The sequence below is a fragment of the Hemicordylus capensis genome, chromosome 5 (assembly GCF_027244095.1).
Source record: "Hemicordylus capensis ecotype Gifberg chromosome 5, rHemCap1.1.pri, whole genome shotgun sequence".
In the NCBI taxonomy this organism is placed as follows: Eukaryota; Metazoa; Chordata; class Lepidosauria; order Squamata; family Cordylidae; genus Hemicordylus; species Hemicordylus capensis.
In genome coordinates this window covers 48,886,118-48,909,349 of record NC_069661.1, presented here as the reverse complement: position 1 = coordinate 48,909,349, position 23,232 = coordinate 48,886,118, and the positions used below count along the sequence as shown (strand labels likewise).

Sequence of the window (23,232 nt, the reverse complement as noted above, 5' to 3'; positions counted from 1 at the left end):
GATTAAGCCTTGGCAAAGGTTATTTACAGAGCCAAAGAAAGGAAGTGAAAGAATTGGGCATTTAGAGATGCTGAAATACTTGCCTCATTATGGATTGCTTGGTTTCAGACTGCCTCCATCCATTACAAATTCCTGTTCTAGAACAGAAAGATACTTCTTACCTGACAGTTTTACCACAATTTAAAAGGAACACAACTGCTTTGCCATGATTATCCCGTCTATTATCGGGACAGGAGGAGGAGAACCAAGTTGCCCCTGTGAGATGCTTCTTCTTCTGCACCCTCCACACCAGTGAGCTTGACCTTTGAGCTTCAGCCATAAGCAAGGAGACAATGTATGCATCATATTCATCATAACAGAGAAACCAAAGGTGATGTCATAATTGCAACCTGCAGAGGTGGAGGCAAAGTGTCATTCTTCAGCACTGAGGAGAGATGTAGCTGGTGGGCACCTATCTACACTACAAACATGTATATGGTTTCTACCAGTCCTATCCTGGAAGTTCTAGGATCAGGTAGGAGCAGGATCGCTCCTACCTCATGACTCCCACCTGACCAGAACCTCTGTTTGGGTTTGCAAATCCAGCGCCCACACAACTGAGGATCCATTGGCAGACTTCATTGAAATCAGGAGCTGTAAGCCCCACCCTACTGTGGATGGTCCTCCAAACACATCTCTGCCTTCCCAGCATGCACTGTGCTACCAAAAGACTGGAAAAATCTCATGACAGCAGTGATTGCTCCCTGCCAACTTCTCTGGTCATGAACCTCCATGGTAAACAACAAGAGGAAGTACTTTTTCACACAGTGCAAAATTAATCTATCAAATTCTTTGCTATGGGATGTGGTGATGGCCAGTAGCCTGGATGGCTTCAAAAGGGGCTTAGACAAATTCATGGAGGACAGGTCTATCAATGGCTATTAGTCCAGTGGCTGTGGGCCATCTCCAGCCTCAGAGCAACAGCAGGAGAAAGGGCATGCACATACCTCTTGCCAGTGGGCTCCCCAGAGGTATCTGGTGGGCCACTGTGTGAAACAGGATGCTAGACTAGATAGGCCTTGGGCCTGATCCAGCAGGACTGCTCTTATGTTCTTAACCATGTGGGGGTGGGGGGGCAGTGCACCATTCTGCTGAGTGGAAAGGCTGCATTCACCCACCCACACAGCCAGGGGGGGGAATTAGGAGAGGATTATTTCCCTCTTACATCTGTTAAGAGCAGGGTAGAGACTCTGGGTTACCCAGGTTTGAAAAAGATGGTTTGGAGGGATTCCCATGGCTCCACTTGAGCCTGACTAGCTGGGTTTACTGCCTCTTACCGTAACCCTAACCCTAACCCTACCCTAAAACTGATGAGCGTAAGAACAACCCTAGTGTCAAATGTAAAGCTTACATAAAAACTCCTTTCTCTTTAGTCTCCTCCCATTCTTGAAAGGAAGGCTGTGCAAACATGAAAAGAATCCATCTCGTTGTGAGCTGCAGCAGCAAGTTGGCCTCTCAGTTCTGCTGACCTTTAAAAAAATTAAGTAGTAGTCAAGGCCAGCATAGTCAAGATGCTCTGCATGCTTTATCAGTATTTTATCTGTTGATCTTTGTTGGCTCTTTTTTTCAGCAATGAAATACAGATAACTAGAATACATTCCAGATGATATATATCTAAGATTTAGCCAATTTGCACTCAAACTCTGGGAGAAAGGCATGCAACTATTATGAGGAATTCCCCATCCTGTGCCCTTTAGGTGGACTTGGAACCTACAAAGCTTCTGAGCAACATTCTTTGCATCTTTCCTAGTGCTTCTAGAGGAAGAGAGGATGAGTGACTTGGCATGAAACTCCTTCTAAACTATCCACTGCCATTTTCCATCCAGACTGGAGTGGGGGGGGGGATATCACAACATTCATTTTCTCCTCTTCCTCCCAGCATTGTTTTCTCTTTTCCCAAAGCTCTGGGTATGAAGGAAAAAGTGGGAAGAAATGAAGGGGAAAATATATTAATAAATATGTAGGAGGATGAGATCCTTGTTTCCATTTCAGGGCCCAATTCAAAGTGATGGTTTTAACCTTTAAAGCCTTAAATGGCTTGGGACCTAAATGGCTTGGTTACCTGAGAGAGTGCCTTGCCCCATATGTCCCAACCTGAACCTTAAGTTCTTCTTTGGAGGTCCTCTTCCAGGTTCCCCTGCAAAATGAGGTGAGTTGGGTAGCTACCAGGGAGAGGGCCTTTTCAGTGGTTGCACCCTGTTTATGGAATAGCCTCCCCATTGAGGTTTGCCTGGCTTCATCACATTGTTCTTTTACATGCCAGGAAAAGACCTTTTTGTTCACCCAGGTCTTTTAAATTCCAATTTTCAGATTTGATCTGATTTTTAACTAATTTTTAAATGAGTTTTTAAATTGCTTTGTATTGTATTTTGTATTTTTTCCACTTTTTTGTCTGTTATGATTTAATGTGTTACATGTTTTTATTGTATTCTTTAATCCTCTGTTGTGAGCTGTCCAGAGAATTTTGTTATGGGGCAGCTAACAAATAAGGTTTATTATGCTATTTACACACAGTCTACCAGATGTTATTGACTGGATTTGGTACTTTAATTATCGGGCCCTTTCCAAGGGTCTAGGATAACCAAAGAAAAATCAAAGATATCTTTGTAGTATTCATGCTGTTCCAAGCAGTATGGCCTTCTGTAGTTGATGTGTTGTAATATTATTGATGCCCAAGGGGTCGAGATGGTCTTCAAGTTCTTTTGGTACTGCACTCAGGGCACCAACAACTATTGGCACCACTATTATTTTCTTTTTCTAGAGCCGCTCAATTTCAATCTGAAGGTCCTTGTATTTAGTTATTTTCTCCAGTTGTTTTTCGTCGACCCGTCTATCCCCTGGGATTCCAGTATCAATTATCAGAACTCGATTCTTCTCAATGACTGTCAGATCAGACGTATTGTGCGCTAAATGCCTATCAGTTTGTATTTGAAAATCCCAAAGGATTTTTGCCTCTTCATTTTCTGTGACCTAAATCAGATGATTCTCCCAGTTCTTGCTTGCTGGCAATTTGTAATTCTTGCAAAAGTTCCAATGAATCATTGCAGCAACTTTGTTGTGTCTTTCCTTATAATCAGTCTGAGTGATTTTCTTACAACAACATACAAGGTGCTCAACCATCTCATCTGCTTCCTTGCATAACCGACACTTACTGTCTTTCTGGGTCTTACTAATTTTTGCTTTTATAACATTTGTTCGTAGTGATTGTTCATGGGCTGCAAAAATGAGACTTTTGTTTCATTCTTCAATTCTTTAACCACTGACATGTTGTGCTATTGTTAGTTTTCAATTGTATATCATTAAAAGAACTGAACATGCAATGGTTTGTTGTGCCATTTTTCTCATCGATTCATCTGCTGTTTTTTGCATTCATCCTTTGATTCCTTTATTTTCAACAGTCCTGACTTACTGGTTTTATTATTATTTCTTGTTTACACAGTCAGAAAGGTGTTATTGACTGGTTTGTTTTATCCAGACATCGGGTCCTTCCCAAGGACCTGGGATAGCTGGATTTTATTATCAATATTGTTGTTGTTGTTATTATAGATATCGTCGCAGAATATAGGCTGTTCCCAGTAAAGTTGCTTTTTGTAATTGGCTGATGGTGATTTCTGTGGCCCCTATGGTGTTGAGGTGCTCTTCAAGGTCTTTTGGAACTGCACCCAGGGCACCAATTACTACTGGGATAATTTTGGTCTTCTTCTGCCACAGCCTTTCAATTTCGATTTGTAGATCTTTGTATTTTGTTATTTTTGTATTTTTGTTATTTTATTGTTGTTGTGGTGGTGATCATGAAATCATTTCAAATGACTCTAAGTGTTTAAGGAATGATTAGGAAACATACAAATTGGTTGATTGGTTTAAACATTTGCAAGCTTGCTTGCTTTAGGGTTGTACTCTAGACTCCACAAAAAGCAAGGGGTCAGATACTTTGGCATGTTATTAATGGCAAACAATACTTTGACTTGTTATTAATGTACAAGAGATGTTAGAATCACTGTCTTCCTTATGGAGGGAGTCAGTTAACTCTACTGTCTGACAGTTGGGTAGACTTCATTAGGAGCTATATTTATTTTCAGCTGTAGTTGTCATAGTAGAGGAACTCCAGCTTGGCAATTTGAACCTTTTTGTAGGCTCCCTCAGGATGCTAGTTTTGTTTTTGGGGCTGCAGGTGTCTGTCCTGATTGACAGAAACTGGGGCTTCAGAGTTGCTTGGTACTTCTTGACCGCAGCCTAAGTGAATGCATTTGAACTGGTTAAGCCATAAGCGATATTTAATATGTAGCAAAGTTTTGATGGTTTTGAGTTACATAGGTCATATTATAAATTTAAGATTCTCTTTTCTTGAAATCTAGAACTTGGTTTGTTATCCTTTTTGAGTTTTCTATAAACATTTGCTTAAAAAAGCAGAAGATACCCTAAGGCAGGGAAGAATTAATATTATTCTAGCTGCAAAGGTAGACACATGAAATGTTTTAAATACTACACATTTCAGTTTCTGCTAAGGAATCATGAAAAATGATCACTGGAAATTAAAGAAATATATCAAGGATATAATGGACATTTAATTTTTTTAAAAAATACACAATATGGTGACATTTTAGAGCACCATGTCCTAAGCACAATGAATGGTCATCATTTTGCCAGTTGAAAGAATTTTACTTTCTATAGCTTAGACAACTTTAAAAGTGATTACTGTAGAAAAAGATTGTGCGCCTTCTGGGGACAGGGATCCATCTTATTTATTTATGATTTCTCTGTGTAAACCACCCTGAGCCATTTTTGGAAGTGCAGCATAGAAATCTAATAATAATAAATAAATAAAATAAATAAAGAATTCAAGGGGGGGGTGTGTCTCAGGATAGCTGTATAGAAACTTCCTGTTCAGACACAGTCTGCCACTGAATACTATTTGCTGGGGGTGGGGAGGATGATGACATTTATGCTGTGGGCTTTTGGTAGCATCTGGTAGGCTACTGTGGAAAAGAAGATGCTGGAGCAGATGGACCATTGGTTTGATCTATTTTTTAAAACCTTTTTTAACAGCTGCGGGTAAGGGCAGAGACAGGGGTGCAGCTGTAAAATAAATAAAGAAGGAAAGAATTTGAGGTCTTGAACTTGGAGTTCTTACAGCATAACTCTCTGTTCCAATAAGGTAGCTCATAGGGAGGACTGGCTAACTTAACTGTTGTTGCTCTGCAGTGCTCCCCGCTCCCAATGGCAGGAAAGGAAATCATAGCCAACCCACCCAGGAAGAATAATGAGATATAGAAGAGCTCCCCTCTTCTCTGTCTACTCTGGAACTCAACAACAAGTCCATCCGTGACCATGTCATATGCCTCAGGTCTTCAGATTCTTGACTAACCATCCTGGAAACTGATAATCAACCTGCCTTTGACCATGCTATTCTGCCTCTGGTCCTTTTGACCCATGTCTTTCCAAGACCCTGGCTCTTGGCCTGTTTGACTACATTGTTTGACTCAGACCCCAATGAAATCAGATACTCACTGGAGCTAAAGAGAGAATTTACACTGGATGTATTAAAGGAGGGACCAAACTCTAAATAAGCAGGGCTGGGAAGCTTGCTTGAACTTGGTCCATTAGAGTAGCCTTCTGAATACCAGTGGAAGGGGAACAATGGCAAGAGAGGGGGTATTCCTTCATCTCCTGCTTATGGGCTTCCAAAAGGCATCTGGTTGACCACTGTGTGAAAAAGGATGCTGTACTAGGTTAGCTTTGGACTGATCCAGCAGGGATGTTCTTATGGTAGCTCAGGGCCACAACCCCTCCTGTGGTGGTGGTCCTTTTGGGCTAGGCAATGGATTATTATGCCCCACTTAAGAGAATAGACAAAATCCTCCAGCATAGCTTTAATCCTCACTGTGGATAAAACAACCTTTTAGTGGAGGCTTTGGAAATTCTCCAAATGTATTCTTTTAAGGCTTTATATGGATTGCACAGCACCTTCAGTGGAGGTTGCAGAGTTTCTCCAACATAAGAACATAAGAACAGCCCTGCGTGTCTCTTTAGATTTGCCTTGGAACTCCAAAGCTCCACGGCTGGGAAGCTACTCCCTTTGAAACAGCCTGAAAAGCACTGATCTTTCACATACATTGCCTAGAGTTTTGACATAAAGTTGTACCTTGTTGAAAGGGAAACTTTCAATATGAAAACTGAAACTGACAAATGTTCCATTCAGCCCCACCGAATATGTATTTACTTAAATTTTCATCATCTTTTCTTCTTCTTTGCTCACCATCTGGTACACCAGCCTCTAAGAAATGACTCTGCCATCAGTGACTTGCTAAGGTGTTGGATTCTCTGCTGAATTTGGAAGCAGCCCTATGGTTATGGAATTTATCTCCCCAGTGGGCCAATTACAGAGCTGTCTATGCTTTGCATTGCACTGTGAAAGTGATTTCCCCCTACCTTATGGTGCAGAAAAATAATTTTTTCTGTTGCATACATTAGCTTACATTCCCCATGGGTATAACTCCCCTCCCCCATTTTATCACCTTTTAAAATTAGGTTTCTTTCTTTGAATGAATTTCATTACAAAAATTTGATTGAGAAAGATTTTAATTTGAATTTAGCCATGCATTTTTAAATTGGTTGAATTATCTCTGCCAATCATCTCTAGTACTAACACAACAGAAGGTTCTGAGAGGGGACAGTGTTAAGATAAAGGATAGACAGGTATCTGATCTCATATGGATGTAGTGAGTCATGATCAGGTGTCTGATCCTGGCTCACTACATTTAAGCCTACAAGCTTAGATAGACTTACATCTTCATTTGCCCAACTCTTTCTGGAATTATGAAAACCTGAGTGGTCTCTTGATTACCCAAGTACATCATCCATATGCATACCTATAATTCTCTGGTTCTCATAATGCACAGATATCCATCCATCTGAGAGAGAGGTGTATCTGCTGTTTGTGAGTCACTCTATAGCCTACCCTATTTGTGGAGGCAGGGTTGCTCTGTGCCTATTAACCAGTGTGCCATTGTAGTTGTGATGCTACTCCAGTCATGGGAATAGTGTTGCATCTCTGATGACATACTGGTTAGTAGATACAGAGCAGCCCTGCCTCCACACAGTTCAAGCAAGAACACACCTCTCTCTGATATCTGCATAGTATGTGAGCATGGTATGTAAGCTATAGTTGTTATAGGACACTAATGCAAAATGGACCTGTTCTTACATGGATATATAAAACTTAGGAGAGGAGAGCTGGTCTTGTGGTAGCAAGCATGACTTGTCCCCTTAGCTACGCAGGGTCCACCCTGGTTGCATATGAATGGGAGACACTCAAAGTGTGAGCACTGTAAGATATTCCCCTCAGGGGATTGAGGCGCTCTGGGAAGAGCAGAAGCTCCCAAGTTCCCTCCCTGGCCTCTCCAAGATAGAGCAGAGAGAGATTCCTGCCTGCAACCTTGAAGAAGCCGCTGCTAGTCTGTGAAGACAATACAGAGCTAGATAGATCAATGGTCTGACTCAGTATATGGCAGCTTCCTATGTTCCTATAACTTGATTTCGTACTACCTACTAGGGATGTGCGAACCAGCTCGATGTCGAGCTGGTTTGCCATGGAACCAGGCCGGTTCGAAGATTTGCCCTTGAGCTGGATTGGGCTCAGTTCGGCTCGACCTCGAGTCGAACCCCTTGGGTTAGCTCAAAACTTCAAAAAGTTTTTTAAAAAAAGAATTATAACTCACTGCCGGGCCTGGGATAATTTTGCCGCCTCTGGGGGTTGCTGCCACAGTCACAGGGAAGGCCCTGCTGGCCAACCCCTGGTCTTTTATGGATTAGTTCATCCCATTTGGGGGCCTTTCCAGCCCTTTACTTGTGCACGCAAATAGCCCATGTGCATGTGCGGCAGTCTTCAAAAGGGCCGTCGTGAGACAGTAAAAGGCTGGAAAAGCCTGAAAATGGGCCAAACCAGCCCAGAAAAGACCAAGGGAAGCTGGCAGGGGGAAGCGTCAGAGACACCCCCTCCACCTGCAGCAACACCCCCCCCATGAGGTGGATATATATATATATATATATATATATATATATATATATATATATATAAATAACACCTCTTGAAACCCGGAATGGGGGGAGGTGTTCAGGGGTGCACAAAATTGAACATGCCCAGTCCAGTTCAACTCTGGTCCAGACTTGAACCAAACTGGGCAAGCTGGTTTTGTGCACACCCCTACTATCTACTTCATCAACCCTTGATAACAGGCATCTGTATGTGTAAATTTACTCGGTGAGATGAAGATTTTCTGATAAGCTATCTGGTAGATGGAACATATGAAAAACATCTGTTCACACTGCGTCCATCAAGAGATCATCCTGCATGTATGAACCAGTCATTCTGAGCATGTGTAGAAGGAGTTTACTAGCAGTAATTTAGCAATGCCTCTCTGATCTTGGAGAAAATGGAAATCCACCAGGACACATGAGAACTTTTTACCCTCAAATATTATGTTACAATAATTTTCTTTAATGTGAGGCAACATGTCAAATATGTTTTGGAAAGAAGTATAGCTATTAGCAAGAATAGTGGCTAATATTTAGTCGTGGGATTTCTCGGCATCACCTGTATCTTAGCTGCCATGAGTTTTGCTTAGAAATTATGCATGCAATTGATCAAATGCAGTGCTATACTTGCATCTTTACTGAAGCATTCTTCTAAAGATCTTGCTAGGTCACATAATACTTTGACAAGCGCCTGGTGTAGACACTGAGACAGAACAGTGTACGTTTTGGCTTCCTCTACTGAACTTATTTCAGCATCAGATTACAGCATTGGAAATGAACAGCATTTTTTGCTGTGGTCTTGTGGTCTAATATTAATACATTTTCAAAATGGAAACCCGATGGATTAGATCATTTTCCCTTGGTTTCCATCCCGAGGGACATCCAACCTATGTTACTTGTTTTAATTAAATTACCACATTTTCCATATGATTAAATGCCAGAATAATGAAGACTTATGGGACTGCATTTTAATTCACCATCTATGAATATAAGCAAAGTTGGGGGAGGGGAAGAACATATGATTTTACTTTACATGAATGTCTTTAATAGCAGATTTCACCCTCTTTCTTCAGATCAACTGGAAGTTACAGAACAGTAGAGCTTGAAAGTGGATATGAACGGTGGTGTTCAATGGGTGAAAATAAATACGTCATAAGGAAGCATTTAAATGAGTAGCAGAAATATAGAAAACGGTAGTATTTAGACGGTATTACTCAAAAGCATGTTAAAGTTGGGGACTGCATAGTTTAGATGTTGTGAGGGGTGGGGTGGAGAAGCCATTCTCTGATCATACACAGCCAACATATCTTGGAGCACTTACATCTTTTTATTTTTTTGGGGGGGGGTTGCATGGGATCTACATCTGTACTTTATTTATTCTTAGAGATGAGGTAATAAATTGAAAGAACCAAACTCTATGATATTTTAAAAAAACATATAACCTGTTAGATTTGTCTGTGAAAGAAGAGCTGTGCCAAGAGAATGTGGTCAGCAGTCTATTAGGCTATCTCTTTGAGTCTGTAGTGGTAAGAGTGTTGCACTTGAGCCAGGGACGCTGGGATTCAAATTCCCACTCTGTCGTGAATGTCATTGACTGACCTTGGACTGGTCATTCTGTCTTGGCTAACTTAACTTATGGGCTTTCCATGAGGATAGAACTGTATGTGGCACACCATATATGCTGCCCTTAGCACCTTGGAGAAAGAAAACATTACAAATGGAATGAATGAATGAATGAATAAAAGAAAACATAAAATAGTGACTCACATGCTGTTCAAGGTGATGTGGGTGGTTCTGCAGAGTCTGCACCGCTGCAAGTGTATAACAACAACAACTACTACTACAACAACTACAAATAATGAAATACAATGTTATTAGCCACCCCATAATAAATTGTTCTCTGGGTGGCTCACAACACAACATTAAAACATCCAATAAAAACACACAAAATGCATCAAATCACAATACACAAAAAAGAATAGGGTGGCTGGGTGGAGTCAGTCTAGGCCATGAGAAAATCCCTAAACAATACAAATACAAAATAAAGTACAAAACAATTTAAAAACTTTTTAAAAATAAATCATTTTTTTAAAGCCTGAGTGAACAAAAACATCTTTAGCTAGCATCTAAAAGAACAAAGTGATGGTGCCAGGCAAACCTCACTGGGGAGGCTGTTCCATATTGGGTGCAACCACTGAAAAGGCCTTCTGCTTGGATGGTGTCTAAAACACCACCTGTTGTGGAACAGCCTTGTTGTGGTGCAACTTAAATTTGCTCAATTTCAGATGCATAATGCTATGTCCATTATAAATAATGGAAGTAGCATCACACAATTGTGATTGCACAATTTAAAGTCACAGTGCAACAGGGTTGTTCTGCAATATCACAGGCCAGGTTTTAGACACTCACAATGGTGGTGCTGAACCATCCACATTACCCTGCACATGTGAGCCACTGTATTTATGTTCAGCACCCTAGGTTTTCCTTTTGCCTTCCAGTGTGTTTAATATTCACTTTAGAATTTGGTTTGTCACCCAGTGTACCTCAAACTTTTTGATATACAGTATTTCCATACCATTTTCTTGGATCACTTCTTCCATTAGTTGAGTACCTATGAATATTTGTGTCATAACAAACCAATTTTGAGTCTAGCTCATTAAACCAGTTTTGAGTCTAGCTCTACACCATCATGGCCCTCTTTGTGTACAGCTGAGCCCCCCCTAAACTCCCTGTGAACTTGGGAACCAGATACTGTAGCCATAAAATTACAGCTAGTCCTTGGTTTTTCCTGGCTGGAAGGATTTGCAGCTCTTCTGTGCACATGGTATCATTGGTTTACATCTGTAGTCTCTATGGACATATCAGTGGAAGAGCAGGTTCTAAATAAATAGGAACAAATATTGTTCACAAGGCACCAGGGAGGTCCAAGTTCAAGGTATTTGGACAGGAAGCAGGATAAATTCACTTCTCAAGAGCACATTGCTTTAAAAACATCCCTGTAGTTTATGATTGCTTGCTTGACTAAATACTTCACAGAAATTTACTTATTGCAAAACAAAAACAGACTCTTTACAAACAACAACATGCTTAAAATATCTGTTTAATAACCTGACATTTATATGTGGGAATTTTATTTTTCTGATTTAAATGCATGTTTGGGAGCATTGCTTTTTCCTTGAGGACAGAGGGCAGTCTCCACCTTCAGAAAAGCTTCTCCCACTAGCAGAAGACAGAGATGACTTCTGAGTTTATCATGTGGAGGTGTTCCTACCATCCCAGATTGGTCTTGTCTTCTACAGAGGCAAAAGTCATTTTCTTGGAGTGTCTCTAATCTTTTGTAATATTAGACAGCCCAGAGACATGTGTGTCTATTACCCCTGGTAATAGACACAAGAGCCCCTGGTGGCGCAGTGGTAAAACTGCCGCCCTGTAACCAGAAGGTTACAAGTTCGATCCTGACCAGGGGCTCAAGGTTGACTCAGCCTTCCATCCTTCCGAGGTCGGTAAAATGAGTACCCAGAATGTTGGGGGCAATATGCTAAATCATTGTAAACCGCTTAGAGAGCTCCGGCTATAAAGCGGTATATAAATGTAAGTGCTATTGCTAAGTGCTATAATGATTTATAGACTTTGAGCCTGCCTATCTGTCTTCAGACAATCTTTGTGAAATAAAAATGCAAGAGGGAAGGCTTACAAAGATTGTTTGCCACCTGAACGGAGTGGATTGCCTCTCTGCGGGCCCCTCCCAGTCAGAGGCCCAGAAGGTCACCTTTTGTTAGCAGAGTTGCTAGTCCTTGGTAAGAGCTTGAGGATAAGAGCCAAAGCATGTCCAGGTCTGTTGATAATACTGATCTCAGCAGTGAGCCATAGGCAGCTACTGGAACATGTGTGAGTTTTGGGAATTGGGAAGACCCAGCAGAGAACCAGGAATGAGGGAACAAGGTCAGAAGCTGGGAGCTTTTAACACTAAGGCAAGTGTCTGGAACTGCCTATATTAATGATTGAGAGTCTGAGAACTACAGACCACTGCCCCATAGGAGTGTGTACAAAATGGATTTAGCATTTCATTCTGAGCTTGGAATGGAACACTAAATCCCCGGAATGTTGCACTGGAACAAATGGTTTCGCTGGTTGTTCCAATAGAACGACCCCATTCCAACTTGGAACATTCAGAGTGCCATTTTGGATTCTTCTGGCCTCTGCACATGTGTGGCAGCCATTTGCATGGTGCTGCTTACCATGCAAATGGCTGCTGTGCATGAGCAGAGACCAGAAAAGTACCATTTTGGAATCCAAAATGGTGCTCAGAATGCTTGGAATGATCTGATTCTAAATGGGACATTCCATTCCAAGCTCGGAACTGGCCCTTCATTTGAAGTGCATTCTGTTCCAAGCTTGGAACAGTCGAAATGGTCTGTTTTGAGGTGGAATGTTCTGTGTGTGGAACGTTTTGCCCATCCCTACTGCCCTGTGTGGCAGCTAGCTGAACTACAGCAGCTTGGCAATGTATTTGGGAAAATACATTTATTCTCTTCCCCCTTCTACTAAACATGTAATCCATAGGATCAAAATGGATGGAATTATCCATCTGATCAGGCTGCATGTACTGTCTTGCACCCACAAAGAGGAATCACAGATGAAGCAACCCAGTTGGACTACCCATGCATACAGTGCCCTTTTATCCCCTCAGTTTCGGGAAGGGAGGGACTGACTCAATTTAAATTCTGAGCTGAAGAAGAACTTGGGTTAGTCGCGGCGGGAGGGGGCGACATGCTGTCCATTCATCTAGTAATTCATCTGAGCATTACTAGCTGGACAAGTTTGCATTTCAAACCAGATAATTATGAATTTTACTGAGAACATTAGCATTGATACTGAAGGTGACTGAGTGCTCTCTGCTTCAATTTCCTGTTGTATGTATTGTTAGAAGGAAAGACATACTAGCTTCCCCCCTACAGGCAGCTTATGTCTGAACGCAAACTGGAAGAACAAACAATCTGTTTTCCTTTTTATAAACTTTGGTGCAGACCAGTACCGCTCTGCAGTCTGCATGGAGATGGATCTTTTAAGAAATCTGGACTATGTTCCATAATCCTTGCTTCTTGTCAGCCTCATCAGTTTATCAGGAATGGAATGCGGGGGAGCAAGGTTTAATCTGTTATGAAAGTGATAGTCAATTAATTACACCAACTTATTGGCTAATGCTAACAGTCGTAGTTTATACCAAAGCAGCTTAGAACATACCTCCATATTTACTGGTGAATCCAGTCAAATCCTTGCCAGAGTTAGGCACAAGGCATGGACAGCCATTACTGTATAGCTCTGAATGATTGGTTCTCTGGGCCAACTCTGGTTTCCTGAGGTCATTTGAGTTGGGGGCTTGAGGAGAAGGCTAAAAATAGAGATGCAAATGAATATGTGGGTTTGAAAAATAGAAGAAGGTACTGTTCTGTTGCCCATGCGAGAACAGAAGACCAGTGTCTCAGTATTCTTATAGGCTTGACTAAACCAGAAGCATCATGGTGTGCTGAGTGCTGGTGTACCCTCCTGTTTCTATTTGTGCCTCACAAAAGCTTCATTCAGACATTACTAAAAATGACGGTGTACTCATGTACACCATCCTAAGAGGGAAGGGAAGACCTGCCTCGCCTCCACTGTCCATCATCCCCCCTCACTCCCCCTCCTGCAGCACTAATGGTTACAAAGGCTTACAGCCTTCATCTGGAGCCACAAAGGCTGTAAGCATGATGGCAGATGCTTCCATGAGCTGGAGACTCAGGTGCCCAAGTCTCCTGCTCATGGAAACACCCACAATTACTATTTCAGCTTTCACCACTTCAGACAGAGGCTGTAAGCATGAGCCCTTGCGGGAGGGAGAGTGAGGACAATGGCGGACACACCGGTGGGGCAGAACTTCTATTCCCATTATGGAAGTAATGTCTGAATGAGGCTAAAGGCTAGGAGACATGAGCAATGTTCAGCCCAGGGTAACTTCCCAGGCTGGGTCCTAACCTCATAGACTGAAGCTATATCAAAAAATGTGAGCTGTGTAGATTGAGGTTCATAGTCCTTTATACATGCCACAGAATGCAAATAAATACTAGAACTTTATTTAATACTATAATTTTTGTTTTCTATTTATTTACAGAGAACAATTTGCTGCAAGTGCATGGTAGAAAACTTGCAGAATGTCTACATTTCTCACCCCTGTTCAATCAGCTAACTGAGAGAAGTATAAGAGTGCATAAGAGTGCAGAAGTATAAGAGTACATTCCAGCTTGTTTTGTGTAAGGAGAAATCAGAACTAGCCAATTATTTTTATCATTGGACTACTGTTGAAAATAAACCAGAACCAATGTAGTCATTGCTTTTTCTGTGGGTTTTTTGTTTAAATCAATAAAAAAAAATTGGCAAGGATGCAGCACTGATAACACGAAAAAGCACATACATAAGCCAGTTGCTCCCAGACCTGTTTTTGCTGAAATTAGGCCTTCCTTGAAATGTTAGATATGCTTTGTTTTCTGACTTCAATAGTGATGGTAATAGTGACTTCAATAGTGATTCGTATATCACTTCCCTTGAAATGATGCCAAATACTGTGGTCATTCAAAGAGAAATATCAGTGCTAATCATGCAAAGATACCACCGGTTCCTAGTATCATGGAGAGCCAGCATGGTGTAGTGGTTAGAGTGCTGAACTAGGACCGGGGAGACCCAAGTTCAAATCCCTATTCAGCCATGATAGTATCTGGGTGATTCTGGGCCAGTCACTTCTCTCTCAGCCTAACCTACTTCACAGGGTTGTTGTGAGGTGAAATTTAAGTATGCAGTACTGTGGGCTCCTTGGAGGAAGAGCAGGATATAAAATTTATTATTTATTTGTTTATTTATCTGTGTAAACTGCCCTGAGCTATTTTTGGAAGGGTGGTATATAAATTGAATAAATAAATAAATAAATTATAAACTAATAATCATAATACTAAGGGAAAGGGTTCAAATTCCATTAAGCAATAATCTACAGGTGCTGTCATTATGAAATCTGGCTTTCAGAAGAGGCATGTATAGACAGAAATTTTTGTTTTAATTAACACTTGGATCAATATTAGTTGATTTGGAAATGAAAGACAGAAAGCTACTGTCTGGAGCTGAAATGGTGTTGGTGTCCTCAGAATAGTGCAACTGCTTAACTCACAGCAGAAAACTCAGTGGTTTGGTCCATGGGAGCAATCTGAATAATGGCATCTGGCATTCTCATATCATCAAGTTTTTGGAATGGACAATTCATTAGCATTATTTGAAGAATGGTTCAGTAATGTCATTAGTGTAAATAACGTTTCAGAATTCTGAACAGATCAGTCTGTAGGAGAATAAAGTAGTTTGAATATTGGTGTGGTTTACCTCCTTTTAATAATGTTGAGCTTTTAGTTTGGTGATTGGGTGTCTATGAATAAGAGAAACCTAAATTCTGCATGGCCATTGTGATTTTTGTTCAGGCTATCCAGCACTATCCAAAGTGCACTTTCTAGAATGTTGAAATCAAAGGGAGAGAGTCCAGCTTACCTCTGGCTGGATCCTGTCCATATTTTTTTTCTTCAGTCTTTTACCTGTGCTCAGCCCAATCTGATCTGTGGAACTGGGGCTGTTTTGTATTGCCAGACTGGACATAAACAATTCAATCCACACAAGAAAGAGTTGATATTGGTGCAAGGAACCACATGCCCCATTGTGTCTTCTTGCAGGGATGCTTTAAAACAAAATACACCTTTATATCTGGGGGAGCCTAGAAAGGGTCAGTCTTTGCTTTAGGAAAGCTGGCTCTCCTATTCAGATGTCAATGGTATGTGGATGGCTTCCTTAAGTATACCCCAGCCTCCAGACTTTCTCCCTCCCTCTCTTCCCTTGGCTTAGGGGAAATCCTGCTGCAGGCTTGCATTAAGAGCCCTGCCAGGAATCAGTATAGAACCCTGTTCATAAAACAGTATCTGTGTGGAGTAAAACACACAGTATCTGTGTGGAGATTGAATCAGTCTTCAAGGCAACATGGTGACTATGGTTATGTTTGATAATTACCACTATATCTGGGATTGAAAAGCTCACTATGGATGTGCATTTACTGCTTGTACCTTCAAAGCACTTTATGAATGGGCCTAACACATATTGAGTCTGCTCTGATTGCACTCTATATTACGTAGCTACTGACCTGGTCTTTAGTAGGGGTATGTAAACCGGTTTGAACTTGAACTGCGTTCGAGTCGAACTGGCCCTTGAGTTGGACGAATTTGAGCTCAAACCAGACCAGCCCTCCAAAAGTGTGGGGGAGTCCGAGTTTGAGCCAAACTGGGCCCAGTTCATATTGAACCAGATCGGCCAGGTTTGTCTGGTTGTAATGCTTGCAAAGGGGAATCTGGTAAGGATTCCCCTTTACATGCACCAGGGAAACCTCATGGGGTTGAAAAAGGGTGTGGGGTGTGTGGGAGGTTACCTTGTGCATGGTAGCATTGCTCCTTGGTGGCAGCAGTTCCTTGGAGGCTCCCCTAGCCCCCACTGGCAGACCCCCTGGGTTGGGCCTCCGCACAAGCATGGAGGCCATTAGAATGACCTCCGCTCATGTGCATAGGCCCAAATTGGGCCAGTGAAGGCCCACAGCTAGCCTAGGCTACTCTGGAGGAGGCTGGTGGGGGTGAGGGGAACTGCCACTGCCACCACAAGTAAGTAGTCCTGACTCCCCTCCCGCACCTTCCAGCAAGTCCCCCCAGCACCTTTACTCATAAACGGGAATACTCACTGGATTCCCCTTTATGAGTAGACCCCTGAACTGTTCCGTGAACTGGTTTCAACCAGTCTGTTGGTTGAATCAGGATTGGAACTGCACCGGGCCAGTTTGAATCTAATTCAGATTCAAAATGAATCAGCCTGGTGGATTCCGTGCACATCTCTGGTCTCTAGGCACCAACATATGTGATCCGCCACTACTGAATCATAATTGGCCATCATGGGATTAAAGGTTCATTTACAGGATATACTTGAACATGTGAAGTTGCTTCATACTAGTCCACTACCATCTATTTTGACAGGCACCAATACAAATGCAGCAAAGACTGATAAAGATTTTTGCTTTACTTTTGCACCTAGAGTTCCTAATCAGGATACCATCCTTATGAAGAAAAGGTCAAATTTTGCAAACCACATACTTCTTAAGACAAAGGGCTTATCCCAAACTAGTTTGAGGTTCATAGCATTCTGGACCTTTCCTTTCCCCTTTTAAAACAATTCTTTCTTAATAAATTATATCCAGACACAATTTTGCTGACACTAAATATTATAAAACAGGATATTTTAACATTATTAAACTAACAATATTTTCTGTCTGTTCATATCTAAGGATCAATTGCTAGTACTACTTCTGTTTTGATTGTGTTCATAATAATTCTCCAAGTTCCTGTTATTGTGTTAGAGATTTTTCCCTAGTTCCCACTGTGATTATTTTTTTAAAAAAAACAAGGTCTGTCAACTTGAAATGTTATGAATACCGCTACATTCTTTTTAATGTTCAGTTGCATAAGTTTCCAAGAGCCATTTTTAGTTACTACACAATCCACTTGGTTGTGAATCATTAAAAGTTTCAATACCAGCTTCATAGCCACCCAAGTCCTAAACTAGAATAATAATAATAATAATATCTGTTAACAATATTAAAAAATGGAAAAGGCCAATTCAACAATATGGGTGTTAGTGCTCAGTGGTATACTTTCAAGTGGTTTGTCCAGTTCTTTCAGAGCAGAAACCTAATAAAATGTTGAATCTGTTTGAAAACCATATTTTCTTTAGAGTGCTTGTATCGTGCATGATCTTTGTGACACTAGGACATAATTTAGGAGACATTCTTCCAAACTGTGAATAAATCTTGACAAAGACCAGATGCGGGCAGACCATAGTTGAACTAAAGAATCTGTGAAAGCTAGGTTAACCTCCTTAACCATAGAACATATGTATGTTACATTAACCTCACTTGATTTTTGCACAGAGTAAGCAATTTATAGGAAATTTAAGAGGAGAAATAAATGGCTGACCTTCACTACAGAACCTTTCCCCTCTCTCACCTTGGAGTATAGGAGAACAACTATACATGTTTGCATACAAGGTTACAGTTATATCTTGTATATTTTTATTTCACCCCAGATTTACTTCTTTGTGCTTTATTTTAGCTCAACAGTTGTGGAAGAATGGAAAACTCTCTATAATCTCAGCATTCCTCTATGCTTAAGGAACACACACACACACGGCATTATGTGCAAATATTTGTAAATGCTATGTTAAGTAGCAACACACATAAGGCATTTACAATGGGCAGCCATTTGATGACATGCCATATGGAAGGAACAGTCCTACTTCAATTCAGTTTATTACAATCAAAGATCAGCACACGAATCAAATCCAGATACAAGAGTACCCAAAAGTGAACATCAATAACCCTGCATGCATATATATAAACACACACATAAAAATACAATTAAGAAGTATTACATAAAATATAAAATCGAATAAGATAGCAAAATAAAAACAAAACAAATTAAGAGCTTGAATTAACCATCTCCGACATCTCCGATGCGGGTCTTAATCGCAGCTGTACAAAATTTGGCCACCAGATGCAAGACATTGGTATATGTATCAGAAAGAAATAGGTTTATATAAAACTCATCAGAATTATTTGATATCTAAAAACAAGAGGGGCAATAAATCTAAGATGCAGATCACGATAAAATGAGCAATACAAAAGCACATGCCTTACCATTTCAACATCTCCATTCCCACAAGGACACAATCTCTCCAAAAAAGGAACCCTCCTAAATCTACCCTCTAATACCACAGAGAGCAACACATCCATCCAGTCTAGCATCAGGGTTCTTCTGTGGGTTGGATATGTCACATTATACTGATAGTTGACTGGTTTTTGCAAGGGCTTAATTGCTCCAACCACCTGTAGCTTGATGCCTGATCTAAATCTATCTGGTGTCCCATATAAATAATATGCTGCTTAAGGATCACTCCGGCATTATCATAGCCCAGGGGGGAGAAGAAATTCTATTGACCATATATTTTTAATTTTTCAGTGATTAAGAGGGTCCAATCAGAGGTATGTTCATTCTTAAAGATTAAGGGAACTAAGCCAGAATGGGGGAAAAAAATTTCAGCCAGAAGTTGAAAATATAAATCCAGGCAGAGGACTCCAAGTTTAACAAACCAGCTTCCAATTGCAGCTTGACATTTGACACACAACAGGGGGTTGAAAAAACAGCCCTGAGAAATTTGGACTGGATCCTTTCAAGTGGACAAAAGTAATGATATATGCAAATATGTGAGCCATAAAGAAGTTGCGAGATTACTTTAGTTTGAAAGAACTTAATGGCAGCTGGAACATATCTGCTCCCTGCTGAAAAGAAGAATCTCAAGATTGCAGTAGTAGATCTCAGGGCGTTTGTTACGATGGCCTTAGTTTGCTCTTTCCAGCTACCTGTTGCCTGGAAGATGACTGAACAGCCCTAGTTGTGGAAAATCAACGCGTTCTTGCTGCTAAAGTGAATCTGATCAGAAAATGTTCACGCCCATGGTCATTCCCAGTCAGCTTTTGCTGACTGTCATGACACTGGTCTCTCCACGGCTGTTATCTTCTTTATTTCTCCTTCTCACCTCCCCCAGACAGGGCTTCAGAGTTTTTGAGGGGAGGGGATTTGGTTCACCCAAGTCTTCCTCTTCCTCCAGGCTCCTTGGGGTCACTGTGGCAGTCTCTCTCTGGAGGCCTCCACCATTCACCCTCCAACTGCCCCTCATTATTGGCCGAGCCTGCCTTAAATCCACCCTGACAACTGATGCATCCCATGCCCCCACTAATTGGACCTCTACCCTGCCATATCAGGATGCTCTCACCTTTATCCCCCTCAGCTGTGCCTCCGTCTGCTGCTGCCTCCTCCCTCACTTGCCCCCGCCCTTCCCTTGGCCCCTCTAGCCCGGCTCCTTGGTCTTGCAGTGACTCGGCTGGCTGCTCATTGGGCTGCTCTGCCTGGCCACCCACCCCACCTTGGGCCTCTCTAGCCAGGCCTGCTGAGGGAATGTTGGAGCCGGTAAGGTTGGCGGGGTCACCCACTGGACACTGACTGTCATTTCACTGGACCTTACCAGTGAAGGGCTTGCTTCTTCTCTCACTCATGTGAGAAAGGAAACTACCAATCTGCCTGCTCACCATCAGGAGCTGGTGAAATGATAGGTGGGTAGTGGAGGCAGGAGGTGGTGGCGGCAAGGCAAAGGGTAACATAAAGGGGCCAGTGCCAGGCCCCCGCATGATAATGGGGGGGTGGCTCCTCAAAATTAAGCAACTCGTGTTCTTTGCACGTGTCCACTCAATTTTAGCTCCATCCCTGCTTGGGTGTTCAGGCTCAATGCTCCTTTTCCATAAGACATGGAAGAAACAGGTTTTGGTCTAAGCATTCATGGATATAATGAATGATTACAGTATTATGACAAAATTTTGTGGCATCTCTTTGTCTTCAGGATCATAAGTGCATAGTATCCCCAGTTAACATGTAATTCAATAGGGGTTGTCCATGGAAAGGAAGCATAATAAGGCAGTTGCAAGACACAGGGGCCATTCACATGACCGGGTGGGCAGAGGAGCAGGTTGGGTGGGTGAGAGGAAAGTCTGTGGGAAAATTACCTTCCCCCCAGATGATCCATTAAATGTTGCTGGTTATGTGGACCATACTCCCAGATGATCTGCTGCTGTGCCAGGCAGTGTGGAGCTCCAGAGGCTGGGATGATGTGTCCCAGCCTCTGAGTATCCTACAATACACCGTGCACCAAGTATGGTGCATTGGGGTATTCCCTTAGGAGATGAGTGCTCTAGGCATGCACCTCTGTGTCTCCTTGGGCTGAACACAGCCCAAGGAGACACATGATCCTGGAACCTGGGTTAATGACGTGCTGGCACCATTAACCCAGGTGAAAAGCCTGGCTAGGCAGCACTGCCCCACCAGGATTGGGCCCAATCCTGGTGGTTCTCACGCACAGTCTAACCCCGGCTGGGCTTCCCTAGCCTAGGTTAGGTTGTGCATGAGAACAGCCTCAATATGTTGTAAAAAAGTATAATCTTCCAAATAGTAGTTCACTTTGGCCTTCAAGAGGCTGCACTTGCTAAGGATATAGATGTTCCCATGATGCTCTCAGTAATGTTATAATACTGGATATTCCCTTAAGAGCCTTAGAGGTTTTGGCTTTTATCACTAAAGTTTTTTTTTTAATGTTTCTTGACTCTTTTTTGCCAGGGCTAAGCTATAGAAAGACAAAGTCCTTGTGAAGACAAGGGAGGCAGTTCCCATTGCAACATATGTCTATGCACCATATGTGAAACATATAGGTCTGTATACTGTATATGGATATATGTCTGTACATTTGCATGGGTATATTTTTTGGTTTTGGTTTTCTCATTCTTCATGGAGAAAAGAAACAACACTCAGTGATGGTATATGTCTTGCAGTTGACTTATGCTGACCAGCATGCTGACCACTCAAATGGCCACCATGCATGTACAACGGCAATGTGTGTGCCAGCATCACGTGCAGGGGCAGCTCGGCATGCAAAGATATCTGGGAGGAGATATTTGGGAGGAGAGCTGGGATTATAGAAGTGGTCGCAAGTGGGAGGAGGAGCAGGTATGGGCCTGCTGTATTCCTTGTTAAAGGGGCTGTGGAAGCCCTCATTTTTAAAGGGATTGTCCCAGCGATTCGGATGCTGAATCGCATTTTGGCACACCCCTAGTTTTCAGACCTGTCTCAGAAATAACTTATTTCATTTTATAATCTAGCTAAGACTTCTCTTCCTCCCAAGTGTAGAATAGAGTTGCGAGACCCATAACAAAATGTTGTTGATGACAACATCAGACCAAGACATTTTTGGAGGGCCAGTCTGGTTCGAGCTCGAACCAGTTTTGCACATCCCTAAGCCAAGAAAGCATCAGCTAGCAGGCAAAGTTGGGGGCCTCCAGGATCATATCAGGGGATTAACAATACTCAGTCACTTGGACAATAAGTCTACAAAGGTTTGAGAGACATCAGGGAGGAAAAAAGTTTTAAATGAGATGACCTCAGCACATAATGCAGATCATCGCCCAGTCGGTTAGAGGCCCCATCCCCATGTATTCAAGCACATAAAATTAAGCTTCTGTCAGCCAGCCTTTTTTTTTTGGCCAAAGTAACTTGGTTCAGCTGTTCTTGCTCATTTTCGACAAAGTGACTGATCATGCAGTGGTGACTGGTATGAAGAATAAGATGTGAACTGAAGAACTACACTGGCTCAGTTAGCAGTGGTATTAAAAATGAAAATAAAATTTAAAACAATTTTTCAGCACATATAGCTCAAAATGTTCAGTATCAGTCTTAGCTGCTTTGTACCTAAAGTGGCTCTTATATACATAATCATAAATTCTATGGTAATATGTTTTTGTACATTCTGTGAATGGAAACATATAAAAGTACTTTTTTCATTTTTGTAGACAAAGGAATTTCTTCCAAACTATGTAGGGCCACTTTACAAGAACAAATTCATGCAAGTCTCCTCTCTGAGGAGGTCCCCCCCCCACTTTTTTTTTCTGTCAGGGAGAGTCATTTTCCTTGCATCCCTCACATATGTCACATTTATTCCCAAATTTAATTCTATATTTTATAGGTCTGAGAAGATTGTCTCACCTCATTTCTGTCAAAATCCCCTTTGTCCAAAGAAGAAAGAATGGAATGATCTGAACATAGCCTATCTATATTTCCAGGACCCAGAGTTCTTGAAATGGTTCATATCTTTCAGATAATCTTCTCTGGATTTCAGAATTTCTACTTTTCTGGTAGAAAGATAGAGATTGTATTCATATGATTCATCCAGCCCAGGATCATTCCCCACCAGAAGGCATGTACCTCCCAGAAGAGGAGGTATCTCCAAGACGAGGTACTTTCCAAGAGGGGACGTGGTATAGTGGTTAGAGTGACCCAAATTCAAATCCCCATTCAGTCATGAAACTCATTGGGTGACTCTGGGCTAGTCATGTATCTCTCTGCCTAACCTACCTCACAGGCTTCCTTCCTTCCTTCCTTCATTCCTTCCTTCCTTCCTTTCTTTATT

The 23,232-nt window shown here is 41.8% G+C and overlaps 1 long non-coding RNA gene across 1 annotated transcript; it reads left to right on the top strand.

Annotated features, from left to right (window-relative positions):
• The first annotated feature begins 422 nt into the window (after nucleotides 1-422).
• LOC128327534 (uncharacterized) lies at nucleotides 423-14,423 on the top strand. The gene is made up of 3 exons (XR_008308661.1): nucleotides 423-774; nucleotides 9,147-9,266; nucleotides 14,222-14,423. It is a non-coding gene; the product is annotated as an uncharacterized LOC128327534 (long non-coding RNA).
• The last annotated feature ends 8,809 nt before the right edge of the window (nucleotides 14,424-23,232 follow it).